General features: G+C 43.3%; 1 protein-coding gene across 6 annotated transcripts in view; it reads right to left on the bottom strand.

Annotated features, from left to right (window-relative positions):
* The window catches only part of LOC140476899 (low-density lipoprotein receptor class A domain-containing protein 4-like), a 248149-nt gene that overhangs the window by 185972 nt on the left and 40797 nt on the right, over positions 1-21380 (bottom strand). For 2 of the 6 annotated variants that reach the window (XM_072569803.1, XM_072569806.1), the window contains exon 2: positions 8905-9113. The gene's annotated coding sequence lies outside the window, so the exon portion shown is untranslated. Of the gene's footprint in view, positions 1-8904; positions 9114-9213; positions 9279-10895; positions 11026-21380 lie in introns of all 6 variants that reach the window. The other 4 variants (XM_072569807.1, XM_072569808.1, XM_072569805.1 and 1 more) reach the window with 3 other exon arrangements.

The raw sequence follows: 21380 nt of genomic DNA, 5'->3' as shown, positions 1-21380 counted from the left end.
CAAACCTATGTGAGCAAATTTTCAAGGCCAATTACAGCAGTCATTGGAGTGATATGCTCCTCCTGTTGGATGTGGGAAATTAGAGAACATTTGACTGTCCCTGGACACTATGTTTGCCAGAGCTGTGTTTGGATCCGTCTCATATCAGACCGTTTGGATTGGCTGAAGAGGCAGTTAGAGTCACTGGGGAGCATACAGGAGACAGAATATGATGGTTAGTTGAGTTAGAGAGGTGATTGCACCACAGGTTCAGTTAGATAGATGGGTGACTTTCAGGAGAGATAGGAAGGTAGTTCTGGTATCTCCTCTGGCTATTCTTCTCTCAAACAGATATATCGTTACGGGTACTGTTGAGGGTGATAGTCTTTCAAAGGAAAACAGAAGTGGCAGCAAGATCTTGGGCACCAAGAATTAATCTTCTGTTAAGTGCAGTTTGTCAAGTTTCAAATGATTAATTGTTATAGGGCACACTCCTGGAAAGGGAACAGACAGAAAACTCTGCAGCTGGAGTTGGGAATTCAGGATGGTATGTTGCCTCGCTGGTACCAAGTCAAGGACATCTCAAAGCAGTGGCAGCACATTGTCAAAGGGGACAGTGAGAAGCTGGAAGTTATTGTACACATTGGGAAGAACGACATAGTGAGGGAAAAGGTTGAGATTTGGCGGAATGAATATAGGAAGTTAGGTTAAAAAACAGAACTTCAAACAGGCAGCAATCTCTGGATTAATCACAGTGTTATGTGTTAGTGAGAGTTGGAATAATAAAATAGAATGGCTGAGGAGATGATGCAGTGGGTAAGGATTCAGATTTTTGGATAGTTGGGATCAATTCCATGGCAGAAAAGACTTGTTCAAAAGGGATGAGTTTCACCTGAACCGGAAGGGAATCAATATTCTGGTATGGAGATTTGCTAATTCTATTTGGGAGCCTTTAAACTAAGTAGTAGTAAGAATAGAAAGACAAATGAGAATTGTTCTGAATTTTAAAAGAAGCAAGTTAATTCAAAAAGGTATTCAAGAACAAGTCAGAAAATGAGGTGGAAGTGCATTTCGACGACAGTGATCACGACTCCCTGACCTTTACTATTCTCATAGAGGGGGATAGGAGCAGATGGTATTGAATTTATTTAATTGAGGGAGTGGGAGTTACAATCCTATTAGGCAGGAACTGGGCACCTAAATTGGGAACAAATGTTTTCAGGGAAATGCATGACAGAAATGTGCAGATTGTTTAGGAAACACTTGCTGATAGTGCTGGACAGGTTTGTCCCATTGAGGCAAGGATGGGATGGTAGGTTGAAAGAACCTTGGGCGACAAGGGATGTGGGACATCCAATCAAGAAGAAGAAGAAGAAGGAAGCTTACTTTAGGTTGAGGAGGCAAGGATCAGACAGGACTTGAGGGATACGAGGTAGCCAGGAAAGAACTGAAAAATGGACTGGGGAGAGCTAGAACGGGGCATGAAAAAGCTTTAGAAGGTCGGATTAAGGAAAACCCTAAGGTGTTCTACACTCATATGAGGAACAAGAGGATGGCCAGAGTGAGGATAGAGCCAACTAGAGATATTGGAGGGAACTTGAGCCTGGAGTCGGAGGAAGTAGGAGAGGTCCTTAATGAATACTTTTTGCTTCAGTATTCACTACTGAGAAGGACCTTGACGTAGCTGAGGACAGCATGAAACAGATTTACTATAATAGGTTGATATTAGGAAGGAGGATGTTCTTAAAATTTTGAAAAGTATAAGAATAGATAAATCCCCTGGGCCAGGATAGATCGAATGAATCCTTAAAGAGTATAAAGGCAGTAGGACTATAGTTAAGAGGGAAATCAGGAGGGCAAAAAGGGGACATGAGATAACTTTGGCAAATAGAATTAAGGAGAATCCAAAGGATTTTTACAAGTACATTAAGGACAAAAGGGTAACGAGTAGAGAATAGGGCACCTCAAAGATCAGCAAGGCAGCCTTTGTGTGGAGCCACAGAAAATGGGGGAGATACTAAACAAGTATTTTGGTTTGCATGACTATTTACTGTGGAAAAGGATATGGAAGATAGAGACTGTAGGGAAATAGATGGTGACATCTTGCAAAATGTCCTTATTACAGAGGAGGAAGTGCTGGATGTCTTGAAACGCATAAAGGTGGATAATTCCCCAAGACCTGATCAGGTGTACCCTAGAACTTTGCGGGAAGCTAGAGAAGTGATTGCTGGGCCTCTCACTAAGATATTTGTATCATCAATAGTCACAGGCGAGGTGCCGGAAGATTGGAGGTTGGCAAACATGGTGCCACTGTTTAAGAAGGGTGGTAAGGACAAGCCAGGGAACTATAGACCAGTCAGCCTGACGTCAGTGGTGGGCAAGTTGTTGGAGGGAATCCTGAGGGACAGGATGTACATGTATTTGGAAAAGCAAGGATTGATTAGGGATAGTCAGCATGGCTTTGTGCATGGGAAATCATGTCTCACAAACTTGATTGAGTTTTTTGAAGAAGTAACAAAGAGGATTGATGAGGGCAAAGCGGTAGATGTGATCTATATGGACTTCAGTAAGGTGTTCGACAAGGTTCCCCATGGGAGACTGGTTAGCAAGGTTAGATCTCGTGGAATATAGGGAGAATTAGCCATCGGATACTCAAAGGTAGAAGACAGAGGGTGGTGGTGGAGGGTTGTTTTTCAGACTGGAGGCCTGTGACCAGTGAAGCGCCACAAGGATTGGTGTTTGGTCCTCTACTTTTCATTTACATAAATGATTTGGATGCGAGCATAAGAGGTACAGTTAGTAAGTTTGCAGATAACACCAAAATTGGAGGTGTAGTGGACAGTGAAGGTTACCTCCGATTACAACAGGATCTTGACCAGATGGGCCAATGGGCTGAGAAGTGACAGATGGAGTTTAATTCAGATAAATGCGAGGTGCTGCATTTTGGGAAATCAAATCTTAGCAGGACTTATACACTTAATGGTAAGGTCCTAGGGAGTGTTGCTGAACAAAGAGACCTTGGAGTGCAGGTTCATAGCTCCTTGAAAGTGGAGTCGAAGGTAGATAGGATAATGAAGAAGGCGTTTGGTATGCTTTCTTTTATTGGTCAGAGTACTGAGTACAGGAGTTGGGAGGTCATGTTGCGGCTGTACAGGACATTGGTTAGGCCACTGTTGGAATATTGCATGCAATTCTGGTCTCCTTCCTATCGGAAATATGTTGTAAAACTTGAAAAGGTTCGGAAGAGATTGACAAGGATGTTGCCAGTGTTGGAGGATTTGAGCTATAAGGAGAGGTTGAACAGGCAGGGGCTGATTTCCCTGGAGCGTCGGAGGTTGAGGAGTGATCTTATAGAGATTTATAAAATCATGAGGGGCATGGTTAGGATAAGTTGACAAAAGTCTTTTCCCTGGGGTGGGGGAGTACAGAACTAGAAGGTATAGGTTTAGGGTGAGAGGGGAAAGATATAAAAGAGACCTAAGGGGCAACGTTTTCACATTGCGGGTGGTATGCGTATGCAATGTGCTGCCAGAGGAAGTGATGCAGGCTGGTACAATTGTAACATTTAAAAGGCATTTGGATGCGTATATGAATAGGAAAGATTTGGAGGGATATGGGCCAGGTGCTGGCAGGTGGGACTAGATTGGGTTGGGATATCTGGTTGGCATGGACAGGTTGGACCGAAAGGTCTGTTGCCATGCTGTACATCTCTATGACTCTACTACAGGAAGCGAGGGAAGGGATTGCTGCGCCTTTGGCGATGGTCTTTGCATCCTCATTGTCCACTGGAGTAGAGCCAGATGATTGGAGGGTGGCTAGTTATTCACTAGTTCAAGAAAGGAAATAGAGATAATCCTGTGAATTACAGACCAGTCAGTCTTACGTCAGTGGTGGGCAAAGTACTAGAGAGAATTCTGAGAGACAGGATTTACGATGATTTGGAAAACCATAGTTTGATTAGAGATCGTCAGCATAGCTTTGTGAAGGGCATGTCATGATTCACAAACCTTATTGAATTCTTTGAGGATGTGACAAAACACATTGATGAAGGTAGAGTAGGGATGTGGTGTACATCGATTTCAGCATGGTGGTCGATAAGGTTTCCTGTGGTAGGCTTATTCAGAAAGTAAGGAGGCATGGGATACAGGGAAATCTGGCTGTCTGGACACAGAATTGGCTGGCCCATAGAAGATTAGATTAGATTAGATTAGATTAGATTACTTACAGTGTGGAAACAGGCCCTTCGGCCCAACAAGTCCACACCGCCCCGCCGAAGCGCAAACCACCCATACCCCTACATTTACCCCTTACCTAGCACTACGGGCAACTTAGCATGGCCAATTCACCTGACCTGCACATCTTTGGACTGTGGGAGGAAACCGGAGCACCCGGAGGAAACCCACGCAGACACGGGGAGAACGTGCAAACTCCACACAGTTAGTCGCCTGAGGCGGGAATTGAACCCGGATCTCTGGCGCTGTGAGGCAACAGTGCTAACCACTGTACCACCGTGCCGCCCTAAGAAGACAGGGGTATGGTGGTAGATGGAAAGTATTCACCCTGGACCTCGGTACCAGTGGTGTTCTGCAGGGATCAGTTCTGGAACCTCTGCTCTTTGTGAGTTTTATAAATGACTCAGATGAGGAAGTAGAAGGGTGGGTTAGTAAGTTTGCCGATGACACAAAGGTTGGTGGAGTTGTGGATACTGTGGAGGGCTGTTGTAGGTTGTAACAGAACATTGACAGGATGCAGAACTGGGCTGATAAGTGGCAGATGGAGTTCAACCTGGAAAAGTGTGAAGTGATTCACTTTTGGAAGGTCAAATTCAGATGCAGAATACGGGGTTAAAGGCAGGATTCTTCCAGTGTGGAGGAACAGTGGGATCTTAAGGTCCATGTCCATAGGTCCCTCAATGTTGCCACCCAGGTTGATAGCGTTATTAAAAAGGCATTATGGTATGTTGGCTTTCATCAGCAGGGGGATTGAGTTTAAGAGCCTCGGGGTTATGTTGCAGCTCTATAGAGCCCTGATTAAACAATACTTGGAGTGTTGTGTTCAGTTCTGGTCTCCTCATTATAGGAAATATATCAAAGCTTTAGAGAGGATGCAGAGGAGATTTACCAGGATGCTGCCTGGACTGGAGGGCACACCTTATGGAGGTCATGAACTGGACAGGACAATGGCTAGGCTACTTTGGATTGTCTGATGAATGAGCAGTGCTCCGAAAGCTTGTGATTTCAAATAAACCTGTTGGATTATAGCCTGGTGTTGTGTGACTTCAAATACTGTTTTGGTTTAGTTTTAGCCTGCTTCCACAGACGATTCTATGATATGAGATAGCATTGGCAGATAAAGGTTAAGATCATCCAAAGAGATTTTACAAGTACATTAAGAGCAAAACAGCAACTAGGGAGAGAATAGGGTGGTGTATAGATCAATGAGGTCAACTATGTCTGGTACCACAGGAGATGTGAGAGATACTAAACAAATATTTTGTGACAGCTTTTACTTTGAAGGAAGAAATGGAGACTAGGGAACTCAGGGAAATAAACACATGTCTTGAAACAGTGCACATTAAAGAGAAGATAGTGCTGGAGGAAAACATAAAAGTGGATAACTCTGGAACCTGATCAAGTATATCCCAAGATGTTGCAGGAAGTTAGGGATGAAATTTGAGGCCTCTAGCAAAGGTATTTGTATCACTTACAGCCATAGGCGTGGTGCTGTAGGACTGGGGAGTGGCTAATGCCGTGTCTTTATTTTACAAAAGGCTGTAAGGTGAAGTCTGGGAACTATAGATGGGTGAGTCTGACATCAGTGGGATAAGTGGGTAAATTGTTGGAGTGGATTCTGAGAGATAGGATTTACATGCATTTGTAGAGGCAAAGACTGATTAGGGATATTCAGCATGGCTTTGTGCATGGGCAATCATGACTTTTCTGAATAGTCAGTGTCTCTCACCACAAGCATGGCTAACTATTTACAAACAGCTTCTAACCAGCTAACGTAATTCCAACTTTTAGACCTTTAACCTACAGGTACCAGGAATAGTGATACTAAAAGGACAGGCAAAGTTAAACACACATATGTGTTGTGAGAATATTACAGCAGTGCTATAGAATTTCAGATTGCACTGATCTCCAGACCAAACATTGAAAAATGTCCATATTACAGAAGAGGAAGTGCTGGATGTCTTGAAACACAGAAATCCCTAGGACCTGATCAGAGTACTCTAGAACTCTGTGGGAAACAAGGGAAGTGATTGCTGGGCCCCTTGCTGAGATATTGTATTAATCAATAGTCACAGATGAGGTGCCAGAAGACTGGAGGTTGGCTGACATGGTACCACTATTTCAGAAATGCGGTAAGGACAGGCCCGGGAACTATAGACCAGTGAGCCTGACATCGATGGGGGGCAAGTTGTTGGAAGGAACCCTGAGGGACAGGATTTACACATATTTGGAAAGGATTGATTAGGGACAGTCAGCATGGCTTTGTGTGTGGAAAATCATGTGCTGCTGGAAAAACACAGCAGGCTAGGCAGCATCCGAGGAGCAGGAGAATCGACGTTTCGGGCATAAGCCCTTCTTCAGGCTCATTCCTGAAGAAGGCTTGCTATGCCCGAAACATCGATTCTTCTGCTCAACGGATGCTGCCTGGCCTGCTGTGTTTTTCCAGCACCACATTTTTCAACTCTGGTCTCCAGCATCTGCAGTCCTCACTTTCTCCTCCGTGTGGAAAATCATGTCTCACGAACTTGATTGAGTTTCTTGAAGAAGTAATAAAGAGGATTGATGAGGGCAGAGCGGTAGATGTGATCTATATGGAGTCCAGTAAGGCGTTCAACAAGGTTCCCCATGGGAGACTGGTTAGCAAGGTTAGATCTCATGGAATACAGGGAGAATTAGCCATTTGGATACAGAACTGGCACAAAGGTAGAAGACAAAGGGTGTTTGTGGAGGGTTATTTTTCAGACTGGATGCCTATGACCAGTGGTGTGCCGCAAGGATCAGTGCTGGGTCCACTACTTTTCGTCATTTATATAAACGATTTAGATGTGAACACAGGGAGGTATAGTTAGTAGGTCTGCAGATGACACCAAAATTGGAATTATAGGGGACTGCGCAGAGGGTTACCTCAGATTACAACAGGATCTTGATCAGATGGGTCAATGGGCTGAATGTGGCAGATGGAGTTTAATTTAGGTAAATATGAGATGTTGCATTTTAGGAAAGCAAATCTTACTGGATTTATACGCTTAAATAATAAGGTCCTAGGGAGTGTTGCTGAACAAAGAGACCTTGGCATGCTGTTTCATAGCTCCTTGAAAGTAGAGTCATAGGTGAATAGGATAGTGAAGGTGGCTTTTGGTATGCTTTACTTTATTGGTCAGAGTACTGAGTATAGGAGTTGGGGGGTCATGCTGTGGCTGTACAGGATGTTAGTTAGGCCACTGTTGGAATATTGTGTGCAATTCTGGTTTCCTTATCAGAAGGATGCTGTGAAACTTGAAAGGGTTCAGAAAAGATATACAAGGATGTTGCCAAGGTTAGAGAATTTGAGCTATCAGGAGAGGTTGAATAGGCTGGGACTGCTTTCCCTGGAGCGTCGGAGGCTGAAGGGTGACCTTCTAGCGGTTTATAAAATTATGAAGGGCATGGATAGGATAAATAGACAGTCTTTTCCCTGGGGTGGGGGAGTTCAGAACTAGAGAACATAGGTTTAGGGTGAGAGGGGCAAGATATAAAATGGGACCTAAGGGGAAACTTTCTCACGCATAGGGTGGAATGGGCGTGTATGGAATGAGCTGCCAGAGGGAGTGGTGGAAGCTGGTACAATTGCAACATTTAAAAGGTGTCTGGATGGGTATATGAATAAGAAGGGTTTGGAGGGATATGGGCCGGGTTTTGGCAAGTGGGAATAGATTAGGTTGGGATATCTGGTCAGCATGATTGAGTTGGACCGAAGGGTCTGTTTCAATGCTGTACATCTCTATGACTCCATGACTATATTCATTTGTAGTTGTGAATGCAAACATTTTAAATATTTGTTTCTGCCCTAATCGCAATTTACGACAGAGATAGAAAGTTTTGTGTTTAGTAAGGGGATCAAGGTAGAAGGCAGGAAATTGGAATTGAGAAACATATCATCTATGATTGAATGGTCCAGTAATCTCGATATGCCGAATGGTCTAATTCTCCTCCTATATCCTATTGTCTTATGTTTCACTTCAACAATTCAATATCATGATAGCAAGCACAGAGCCGAGCAATGTAGCCTGAACCAGTCCATGAGCTGGAAGTGTCCCTCTGTGCACAAATTGTCCTTTACTTTAATAGTTACCAGGGTAACCTGAGGTGCATTACTGAAATGCACATTCACACCATGCAGCCATGAGTGATTGAACGAGGCAGCTCATTCAATATTGTCCAGTTCCAAGCTAAACCACAGTAGCCAATGCAAACGTTTCCCTTATCACAGCCATTGTTCAGAACAGGCAGGACTGGTTGTTGACTTACTTACACAACTAGAATTTTGAATCATTCGATTTTACTATAACTATAGCTCTCAATAGTTGTAAAACTGTTCTAATCTTGGGAGATTAGCACGCTTCACCCAGGAGGATATCCAAGGCACAGATTCATAACTTGCAATGTATATTCTTAATAATCTGCTTCATGCAAATTGCTAATTTTCACTTGATGCATATAAATTGGATTGCAAGGGCAATAATGAAATTTATAATCTCATGCATCCAGTAATAATTCTTTGTTAAAGCTTCCTAAACTGTGCACAATGGGAAATATTTTTCATTTTCAAATTTAAAAGTCTGCAAGCAAAATATCCAATAGAAATGACAGATCAAATGCAGTCCCCACTTCATGATTCACTTTGAAATTCTTAACTTTAAAATGATATAGTTACCTTAGATACATATTATGTGGCCTCCCACTAAAGGAATGGACGCAGCCATCATGCTTCTTCTTAAATATCTACAGTGTAGTTTATTTCTTCCATTAGTGGTTCTACAAGGCCTGTTTCTCCCTCGTACCTTTTCTTCCATGTGAATGATCTTTTCCATTCTTCTTTATTCACTCTTCTGATTCTTGGGGATTTACATCTTTATACATTTACTGTGACAAAAATCAAACAGTTTTGTCAAAGGTTTAGCTTAACATTAAGGTTTTCAATTCTGTCACACAATATAAAGAACTAAAAATTATCTTCACTCACAGAGGTTAGATCCCAAATGAACTCGCTATATTGGTTTAATAATTATTCAGTTTGTCTGATGACAGCTGTCAAGGGAAGCAAAAGTGAACCATTCAAACACAGTCTAACTTCTTCAATAAATCCACAAAGTACATCGGAAATAATTTCCTAGACCAATACATCAACATGAAGATAACCAGGAAGCAGGCTATCCTGCATCTAGTAATGGGTAATAAAAGGCAAGTCTAATAAATTACCTCAGAGTAGAAGATCCCCTAGAAAGTAATGATCATAACATGTTAAAATTTAAAATTCAGTTCAAGAGTGAGCAACTTGGGTCAGAAACAAACCATTTTAACTTAAATAAAGGGAATTAAAATGAAATGAAAATACAGCTAGATAAAGTGGACTGGGCCAATGTTAGCAGAAATGTCAGGGAGCACACAGTCACAGACATTTAAAGGAGGTAATTCATAACTCTCAGCAAAATTAAGTGAGGAGGAAAAATTACAAGAGAGGGATAAACCAACATGGCTAGCCAAGGAAGTTAAAGAGAGTATTGAAAGAAAAAGCACATAAAGAAGGCCAAAGTCAATGGCTCAAATTCAGAATCCAGCAAAGGAGGACCAAAAAGATAATTGAGCAAGAGAAAAATAAACTACGAAGGCAAATTAGTGCTCTCTCTCAAACCAAATTTGCAATTCTATCGTGTTATGATTGCTATATCCAAAAGGTCTCTAACTACATAATATCTCAAAAATCCTATTTCATTACACATAATTAGATGTAAAATAGCTTGTACCCAGGTAGGTTGTGAAACATACTGCTCTAACAATCCCCTATGCACTCTACAAATTGTCCTCTGTTATCCTTGCCCACCGGATTTGCTTTGTCAATATGCAGATTAAGGTCACCCATGATAATGGTATTGTCTGCCTTACATTGTTCCATTGTTTCCTGATATATACTTTCTTTTACAGAGAAGCAACTTTTCCTGAGTCTAACAGATGACTCCCACATGACTTTTCCCTTGCTATTCCTTATTTCCACAATAGGATCAATTTGCATTTATATCACTAATCACCACAGCATTGACACCATCCTTCATCAACAATGCTATGCATCTGCTTTTCCTTTTGCCAGAATGTCGTATACCCCTAAATATGCAGTAGTCAGTCATGATAACCCTGAAACAACAGGCCTATAATAGCAATTAAGTCACACCTATTTATTTCTATTTGTGCCATCAATTCACCTATCTTGACATAAATGCTGCCTGCATTCAGATAAAGAGCCTTAGGATTTGCCTTTGACTTTCTACCATTATTACTTGCTCTAGTTCTAATTTCTGCTGTGCTCTTCTGTGTACATTTTCTGCCCCTTCTTGTCAAATTTTGATTAATCATTCACTGCTTCACTATCATGCATTTCTGACTCTTTTCTTATCAATTTTAAACTCACCTTCAATTGATCCTCACCACCTCACCCAACTAGTTTAAAACCCATCTACCTCTATAGTTATATGCTTCACTACAACACTGATCCCAGCTTGGTTCAAACAATGCCAGTCCCAACAGGTCTCCCTTTCACAATATTGGTACTCGCACTCTATGATTCAAAACCCATTTCTCCCACACTACTCAATAATCTTATTTTTCCTAAGCTATTTTGCACATGGATCAGGTTAAAAAACATATTATTACCTTTATCAGCTTTTCCTGATGGTAAGGGAGTCTAAAACTGGATAGCATAGGTGTCTGTCTAGATACATCTTAAATGACGTTATCGTTCCTGACCTTACCACCTCCACTGGCAATGCATTCCAGGCACCCACTGAATAGGAACAAAGAACAAAGAAAATTTACATCCCAGGAACAGGCCCTTTGACCCTCCAAGCCTGTGCCAATCCAAATCCACTGCCTAAATCCATTGCCCATTCCTAAGGATCTGTATCCCTCTGCTCCCCACCTACTCATGCATTTGTCCAGCGACACACCTTCAATGCATCTACCGTGCCTGCCTCTACTACCTTTGCTGGCAACGCGTTCTAGGCACCGACTGCCCTCTGTGTAAAATATTTTCCACATGTCTCCCCATTAAACTTTTCTCCTCTCACCTTGAACACGTGACCTCTCATTATTGAATCTCTCACCCTGGGAAAAAGTTCATCTCTATCCACCCTGTCTACACCCTTCATAATTTTGTAGACCTCAATCAGGTTCCCCCCTTAATCTCCTTTTTTCTAATGAAAACAATCCTAACCTACTTAACCTCTCTTCATAGCTAGCACCCTCCATACCAGGTAACGTCCTCGTAAATGTTCTCTGCAAAGTGTCCACATCCTTTTGGTACTGTCGCGATCAGAACTGTACACAGTATTCTAAATGCGGCCAAACCAAATTCTTGTACAATTTTAACATGACCTACCATTTCTTATACTTAATACCCCGCCCGATGAAGGCAAGCATACCATATGCATTCTTGACCACTCTATCAACCTGTGCAGCCACTTTCAGGGTATAATGGACCTGAACTCCCAGATCTCTCTGCTCAACAACTTTTCTCAAGGCTCTTCTGTTTCATAGTTTCGTTCGCTCTAGAACTAGACCTTGCAAAATCCATCACCCCACATTTACCCGGACGGAACTCCATCTGCCACTTCGCCGCCGAACTCTCCAGTCTATCTATATTCTCCTGTATTCTTTGACAGTCCCCTGAGCTTTCTGCTACTCGGCCAATCTTTGTGTCATCTGCAAACTTACTGATTAGACCACCAATGCCCTCTTCCAGATCACTTATGCGTATCACAAACAACAGTGGCCCCAGCACTGATGCCTGTGGAACACCATTGGTCACCAAAGTTTGGGAGAAAATTTGTAGCTCGGGTGCTCATTATTTGGTTCTGTTCACCAGGCTGGGAATTTGTGTTGCAGACGTTTCGTCCCCTGTCTAGGTGACATCCTCAGTGCTTCAGAGCCTCCTGTGAAGTGCTTCTGTGATGTTTCCTCCGGCATTTATAGTGATTTGTATCTGCCGCTTCTGGTTGTCAGTTCCAGCTGTCCGCTGCAGTGACCGGTATATTGGGTACAGGTCGATGTGCTTGTTGATTGAATCAGTGGATGAGTGTGCGAATCGTTAGCTGTTTTCCTGTTTGTCCTATGTAGTGTTTTGTGCAGTCCTTGCATGGGATTTTGTACACTACATTGGTTTTGCTCATGCTGGGTATTGGGTCCTTCGTACTGGTGAGTTGTTGTCTGAGAGTGGCTGTTGGTTTGTGTGCTGTTATGAGTCCTAGTGTTCGCAGTAGCACTCATCCACTGATTCAATTAACAAGCACATCAACCTGGACCCAATATACCGGCCACTGCAGTGGACAGCTGGAACTGACAACCAGAAGCAGCAGATACAAATCACTATAAATGCCAGAGGAAACATCACAGAAGCGCTTCACAGGAGGCTCCCAAGCACTGAAGGTGTCACCTAGATAGGGGACGAAACATCTGCAACACAAATTCCCAGCTCGGCGAACAGAACCACAACACCACTGGTCACTTTCTCCATTTTGAGAAATTCCCTTCAACTACTACTCTGTCTCCTGTTGCTCAACCAATTCTTTATCCACCTAGCTAGAACACCCTGCTCACCATGTGGCTTCACTTTCTCCATTAGTTTACCATGGGGAACCCTATCAAATGCCTTACTAAAGTCCATATTTACAGCCCTTCCTTCATCTAACAACTTGGTCACTTCCTCAAAAGAACTCTATTAAGTTGATAAGGCACAATCTCCCCTGCACAAAACCGTGTTGCCTATCACTGATAAGCCCATTCTTTTCCAAATATAAATAGATCCTATTCCTCAGTACCTTCTCCAGCAACTTTCCCACCACTGACATCAGGCTCACTGGTCTGTAGTTACTTGGAATATCCCTACTACCCTTCTTGAACAGGAGAGCAACATTAGCAACTATCCAGTCCTCCGGCACTTCACCTGTGTTTAAGGATGCTACAATGATATCTGTCAGGGCCCCAGCTATTTCTTCTCTTGCCTCCACCAGCAACCTGGGATAGATCCCATCCAGTCCTGGGGATTCATCCACGTTAATATCCTTTAGCCTACCCAAAACACCCTCCTTATATCAACGTGATCTAGAGTAAACAAACTTCGATACACTGAGAATGTGTATAGGATATAAGCAGGCAGCAAACGAGTTAAGTTCTGAATTTTGTGGAGGCCTGTGGAGTGCCACAAGGATTGGTGCTGGGTCCTCTACTTTTTGTCGTCTACATAAATGATTTGGATGCAAGCATAAGAGGTACAGTTAGTAAGTTTGCAGATGACACCAACATTGGAGGTGTGGCGGACAGCGAGGAAGGTTACCTCAGATTACAACAGGATCTTGACCAGATGGGCCAATGGGCCGAGAAGTGGCAGATGGAGTTTAATTCAGATAAATGCGGGGTGCTGCATTTTGGGAAAGCAAGTCTTAGCAGGACTTATACACTTAATGGTAAGGTCCTAGGGAATGTTGCTGAACAAAGAGACCTTAGAGTGCAGGTTCATAGCTCCTTGAAAGTGGTGTTGCGTGTAGATAGGATAGTAAAGGTGACATTTGGTATGCTTTCTTTTATTGGTCAGAGTGTTCAGTACTGGAGTTGGGAGGTCATGGGTCTCCTTCCAATCAGAAAAATGTTGTGAAACTTGAAAGGGTTCAGAAAAGATTTACAAGGATGTTGCCAGGGTTAGAAGATTTGAGCTATGTGGAGAGGCTGAACAGGCTGGGGCTGTTTTCCCTTACGGAAGGGTCTGTTTCCATGCTGTACATCTCTATGACTCTATAACTTGATTTACTAAGGGGAGGTCATGCCTGACAAACCTGCTGGTATTCTTTGAAGAGGTGACAATCTCCCCTGCACAAAACCATGTTGCCTATCACTGATAAGCCCATTCGTTTCCAAATATAAATAGATCCTATTCCTCAGTACCTTCTCCAGCAACTTTCCCACCATTGACATCAGGCTCACTGGTCTGTAGTTACTTGGAATATCCAGGGAAACCCAGTGGATGTGGTCTATCTAGACTTCCAAAAGGTCTTTGATAAGGTGCCACACAGGAGGCTGCTGAGCAAGGTGAGGGCCCATGGTGTTCGAGGTGAGCTACTGGGATGGATTGAGGATTGGCTGTCTGACAGAAGGCAGAGAGTTGGGATAAAAGGTTCTTTTTCAGAATGGCAGCCGGTGACGAGCGGTGTCCCGCAGGGTTCAGTGTTGGGGCCACAGCTGTTCGCATTATATATTAATGATCTGGATGAAGGGGCTGGGGGCATTCTAGCGAAGTTTGCCGATGATACGAAGATAGGTGGATAGGCAGGTAGTACTGAGGAAGTGGGGAGGCTGCAGAAGGATCTAGACAGTTTGGGAGAGTGGTCCAGGAAATGGCTGATGGAATTCAATGTGATCAAATGCGAGGTCTTGCACTTTGGCAAAAAGAATAAAAGCACAGACTACTTTCTAAATGGTGAGAAAATTCGTAAAGCCAAAGTACAAAGGGATCTGGGAGTGCTAGTCGAGGATTCTCTAAAGGTCAACATGCAGGTTGAGTCTGTGATTAAGAAAGCGAATGCGATGTTGTCACTTATCTCAAGAGGGTTGGAATATAAAAACACCATTGTGCTACTGAGACTTTATAAAGCTCTGGTTAGGCCCCATTTGGAGTACTGTGTCCAGTTTTAGACCCCACACCTCAGGAAGGACATACTGGCACTGGAACGTGTCCAGCGGAGATTCACATGGATGATCCCTGGAATGGTAGGTCTAACATATGAGGAACGGCTGAGGATCTTGGGATTGTATTCATTGGAGTTTAGAAGATTAAGGGGAGACTTAATAGAGACGTACAAGATAATACATGGCTTGGAAAGGGTGGATGCTAGGAAATTGTTTCCGTTAGGTGAGGAGACTAGGACCCATGGACACAGACTTAGAATTAGAGGGGGTAAATTCAGAACAGAAATGCGGAGACATTTCTTCAGCCAGAGAGTGGTGGGCCTGTGGAATTCATTGCCGCAGAGTGCAGTGGAAGCCAGGACACTAAATGTCTTCAAGGCAGAGATTGATAGATTCTTGTTGTCATGGGGAATTAAGGGCTACAGGGAGAATGCGGGGAAGTGGAGTTGAAGTGCCCAGCAGCCATGATTGAATGGCGGAGTGGACTCGATGGGCCGAATGGCCTTACTTCCACTCCTATGTCTTATGGTCTTATGGTCTTCTCCTCATAACTAGAAGCCTCCATACCAGGTAAATCCTGGTGAATCTCCTCTGCACCCTCTCCAGAGCATCCACATCCTTTTGCTAATGCGGTGTCCAGAACTGTATGCAATATTCCAAATGTGGCCAAACCAAAGTCTTATACAATTGTAACATGACTTGCCAACTCTTGTACTCAATACTCTGTCCAATGAAGGAAGCATGCCGTATGCCTTCTTGACCACTCTGCTAACCTGCATTGCCACCTTCAGGGAACAATGGATCTGAACACCCAGATCTCTCTATACATCCATTTTCCCCAAGACTTTTGCATTTACTGTATAGTTCACTCTGGAATTGCATCTTCCAAAATGCATCACCTCGCATTTGTCTAGATTGAACTCCATCTGCCATTTCTCTGCCCAACTCTCCATTCTATCTATGTTCTGCTGTATTCTCTGACAGTCCACTTCACTATCTGCTCCTCCACCAATCTTAGTGTAATCTGCAAATTTGCTATTGCGGCAATCTACACCTTCCTCCAAATCATTTATGTATATTTCAAACAACAGTGGTCCCAGCACAGATCCCTGTGGGATACCACTGGTCACAGGTCTTGATTTTGAGAAGCTTCATTCCACTATTACCCTGTCTCCTGTTGCCCAAGCAGTTCGCTATCCATCTAACTAGAACACCCTGGATCCCATGCAACTAAACCTTCCTCATCAGCCTACCATGGGGAACCTTATCGAATGGCTCACTAAAGTCCAAGTATATGACATCTTCATTCCTTCCATCATCAATCAACTTTGCCACCTCTTCAAAGAATTCCATTAGGTTTGTAAGACATGACTTTTCCTACACAAAACCATGCTGCCTATCACTGATAAAGCCATTTTCTTCCAAATGGGTATACATCCTATCCCTTAGTGTGTTTGCCAATAGCATCCCTAACATTGACGTCAGGCTCACAGATCTGTCATAACCTGGATTATCCCTGCTACCCTTCTTAAACAAAGGGACAACATTAGCAATTCTCCAGTCCTCTGGGACCTCCCCCATTTTCAAGGATACGGCAATGGTATCTGTTAAAGCCCCAGCTATTTCCTCTCTCGCTTCCCTCAGTAACCTGGGATAGATCCCATCCGGTCCTGGGGACTTGTCCACCTTAACACCTTTTAAAACACACAACACTCTCTCCTTATTTTGACTTGACCTAGAGTAGTCAAAGATATCCCTAACATCAACGTCCGTCATGTCCTTCTCCTCAGTGAATACTGATGCAAAGTACTCATTAAGAATTTCACCCATTTTCTGACTCCACACATATCTTTCTTCCTTTGTCCTTGAGTGGGCCAACCCTTTCCCTCATTACCCTCTTGCTGCTTACATATGAATGGGGTTTGGGGTTTTCCTTAACCCTGCTCGCTAAGGATATCTCATGACCGCTTTCAGTCCTCTTAATTCCTTGTTTCAGATTGGTCCTACATTCCCAAAATTCTTCCAAAGCTTAGTCTGACTTCAGTCACTTAGACTTTATGTACACATCCTTTTTAATCTTCGTTAGTCTCTCAATTTTCCAGGTCATCTATGGTTCCCTAATCATTTCTATCCCTCATTTGCACAGGAACACATTTCTACTGAACTCTAAACCTCTCTTTAAAAGCCTCCCACATATTGAATGTGGATTTATCTTCAAACAGCTGTGCCCAATTTACATTCTCCAGCTTCTGCTGAATTTTGGTACAGTTGGTTTTCCCCAATTTAGCACACTTCCTTCAGGACCACTCTCGCCTTTGTCCATGAGTATCCTAAAGTTTATGGAATTGTGATCCCAAAGTAATCCCCCACTGAAACTTCAACCATCTGGCCAGGCTCATTTCCTCACACCAGGTCCAGTATGGCCTATTCCAGAGTTGGACTACTTACATACTGCTCCAGAAAACCCTCCTGGGTGCTCCTTACAAATTCTGCTCCATCCAATCCTGAATGCCAGTCAATGTTGGGAAAATTAAAATCTCCTTTCACCACCACCCTGTTGCTCCTACATCTTTCTACGATCTCTCCACATATTTGTACCTCCATCTCACGTTTGCTGTTGGGAGGCCTGTAGTACAGCCCCAACATTGTTTCCACACTCTCCCTATTTCTGAGCTCTGCTCATATTGCCTCACTGCTCGTATCTATAGTGCCCTCCTGTGATACCTTCTTTGATCAGTAGTGCAACTCCTCCACCACTTTTCCTCCCTCTCTATCCCACCTGAAGCACTGATATCCTGGGACATTTAGTTGCCAATCATGCCCTTCCCTCAACCAAGTCTCAGTAATAGCAATTAACATCATACTCCCAGGTACTAATCCAAGCCTGAAGTTCATCTGCCTTACCTACTATACTTGCATTAAAACAAATGAACCTTAGACCACCAGTCCCTGTGTTCATCCGCTGCTTCCTGCATGTTCTTCCCCTTAATCACGCTGACTTTGTTATCTAGTTCCTTACAGGCTTTAGTTACTACCTCCTTCCTGTCTGCTAACCTCCTTATTTGGGTCCCATCCCCCTGCCACATAGTTTAAACCCTCCCCAACAGCATTAGCAAAAGCACCCCCAAGGACATTGGTTCCAATCCGGTTCAGGTGTAGACCATCCAACTTGTAATAGTCCCACCTCCTCCAGAACCGGTCCCAAAGTCCCAAAAATCTGAACCCCTTCCTCCTGCACCATCTCTCAAGCCATGCGTTCATCCTGAATATTCTATCATTCCTACTCTGACTAACACGTGCCACTGGTAGCAATCCTGAGATTACTATCTCTGAGGTCCTACTACTCAACTTGGTTCCTAACTCCCTTAATTCGTCATGTAGAACCTCATCCTGTTTTTTTTTTACCTATATCATTGGTGCCTACATGCACTACGAAACTGGCTGTTCACCCTCCCCTTGGCAATTTTCTGCAGTCAATATGAGACATCCCTGACCCATGCATTTGGAAGGCAACATAACATTCAGAAGTATCATTTTCAACCACAGAAACACCGATCTACTCCCCTTACAACTGAATCCCTTATGATTTTCGCCCTTTCACTCTTTTTCCCACCCTTTTGTACAGCAGAGCCAGCCTTTCCCCAGTGAGCCATCTCCCCCAATAGTATTCAAAATGGTATACCTGTTTTGGAGGGAAATGACTATAGGGGATACCTGCACTGCCTCCCTGCTCTTTCTCTGCCTCTTGGTCATCCATTCCCTTTTTCCGTCAGCAATCCTGATCTGCAGTGTGACCAATTCACTAAATGTGCTATTCACGACCCCCTCAGCATTGCATATGCTCCAAAGTGAGTCCATCCACAGCTCCAGAGCAATCATGCTGTCTAATAAGTGCTGCAACTGGACACACTTCTTGTACGTGAAGAAGCCAAGGATATCAGCTGTGTCCCTGAACTCCCACTTTGAGCAAGAGGAACATAACACTGTCTGAGATATCCTGCCATTTTTAATCTTAACTTTACCAAAATTGAGACTAAAGTTATAAAAAAGGAAAGAGAAGGTTTTTTAAATTGAATTGAATTTATTGTCCCGTGTACCGAAGCACAGTGAAAAGCTTTGTCTTGAGAGCAATACAGGCAGATCACAGAGTCAAGTAGCATAGATAAGTAAATAATAAGTAAACAGCAGCAAAAACAAAAGCACAGGTACAGGCGAACGTTAAGAGTTTGAGAGTCTATTCAGTATTCTAACAGTAGGGTAGAAACTGTTTTGAAACCGGCTGGTGCATGTGTTCAGACTTCTCTACCTTCTCCCAGATGGCAGAGGTTGTAGAAAAACATTGCCAGGGTGGGATGGATCTTTCAAAATGTTGGCAGCCTTTCATTGACAGCAGGTAGATGGATTCTATAGATAGGAGGCTGGCCTTTGTGATTGTCTGGGCCAAGTTCACCACTCCCTGTAATAGTCTCCAAATCTTGAATGGTACAGTTGCCATACCAGATAGTGATACATGCAGACAGAATGCTCTCGATGGCACAGCTATAAATGTTGGCAAGGGTAATCGCCGTCATGTCAAATTTCCTCAGCTGCCTGAGGAAGAGATGTCATTTGGCCTTTGTATCGACATAAAGTGTCCAAGAAAGCTTGTTGTGGATTACCACTCCCAGGTGCTTGACACTCTCCACTCGTTCCACCTCTGTGCTGTTAATGTGTAGGGGACAGAGTAACATCCCACCGAAAGTCAATAATGAGTTCCTTGGTTTTGCCAGCATTGAGGGCTCGGATGCTCTCAATACACAATTTTTCCAGGTATCCCACCTCCTGTCTGTAGTCTGTTTCGTCGCCATCTGAGATTTGACCGACTATGGTGGTGTCATCAGCGAACTTGTAAATGGCATTAGTCTGGCATTTGGCGACAGAGTTGTGGGTATACAATGAGTACAGTGGGGGGGGCTGAGTATGCACACATGGGGGGCTCCAGTGTTGAGTGTTAGTAAGGATGAAATATTGTCCCCAGTCTTCACTGATCATGGTCAGGAAACCAAGGATCCAGTTGCACAGAGTGGAGCTTAAAATTATCCGTTAACTGTATTAGTCTGCCAGTGTGAGTGAGTAATCAAAGAAGATTGTAGATATCAATTAGATGGCTATTTAGTTCTTATTTGTTTTCCTAAAGCTGCACTATTAATAATAAATTATTAATTTTGGTTTCAGTTTTAAACTTGGTGTCCAAGATCAGTTCTTTGTAGAGTCTAGTTAGGAACAATTGAGCAACTTTGAGGGTCAAATATTTGGATTTCACTGTGTTGGCGAATCTGATTTGGTCTGGTCTGCTCTCCTTGTGTCATAATAACTAATTAGATCAGACTAATTATTCATGGGTCCAACCTTGGATTCAAATCTCAACAAAACTGGCTTCAAAAGCACTCAAGTGTTTGTTCAAAGGTCCTGTCATTTTTGTTTCGGGCATAACGTCGATTCTCCTGTTCCTTTGATGCTGCCAGACCTGCTGCGCTTTTCCAGCAACACATTTTTAAGCTCTGATCTCCAGCATCTGCAGTCCTCACTTCCTCCTTAAGCTATTTAGATCCCTTGTTAATGTACTCTTCTTTTATCTGCTGCTCAACACTCTCCCTTATAAACCTTCCTAATATGTCCTTGAGAAGGTGTCAAATGTTTTGTGCATGCTTCCACAAAGTACTTTGGAACACTATTATATGTAACAGAATATACAAATTCAAGTTGCTCATAGTCCATCTTCAATAACTTTTTATTTAGAGGATGTGTGTTTTTCTCAGCATAATATAGTATTTCACTTGGAGATAATGTACTCTGTCATCACCTTTGTTCCCTCTGACATGACATACATGGCTAGCTCCCTGGGCAACAGTAGGTGTATGGCAGTCTGGGTCTCCCGGCAGCTGATGATACTGCACTGGTTGAAACGGGTCAGGTAGGAAGCCTCCCCCATGATGCACTTAAAAATATTGTTGATGAACAAAGTCATGAAGCTCATGACATTGGAGAAGATGCCAGTGTCAGGGTGAACCTGCATCATCACTTTGTAGATGGAGTAATTTTCTTTGCTGGAGTTTCTTACCTGGGACAACACAGTGGTTAGCACTGCTGTCTCACAGCACCTGGAACCCAGGTCTGATTCCAGACTTGGGAGACTATCTACATGGAGTTGCACGTTCTTCACACTGTTTGCTCCAGGTTTCCTCCGGTGCTCTGGTTTCCTATCACAATCAAAAGATGTGCAGACTAGATGGATTGGCCATGTTAAATTGTCTGTAGCGTCCATGGATGTGCAGGCTAGGTGAGTTAGTCATAGTAAATGCAGGTTTCAGGGACAAGGTACGGGCTGGAACTGGGTGGGATGTTCTTCAGGTGGTCAGTGTGGACTCTACATACTAAATGGCCTCTTTCCACAATGTCGGGATTCTAAGATTCTCCTTTTAT

This window comes from Chiloscyllium punctatum, chromosome 5, assembly GCF_047496795.1.
Source record: "Chiloscyllium punctatum isolate Juve2018m chromosome 5, sChiPun1.3, whole genome shotgun sequence".
Taxonomy (NCBI): domain Eukaryota; kingdom Metazoa; phylum Chordata; class Chondrichthyes; order Orectolobiformes; family Hemiscylliidae; genus Chiloscyllium; species Chiloscyllium punctatum.
Note: the sequence above shows the minus strand (reverse complement) of the source record. Positions and strands in the feature narration are given on the sequence as shown.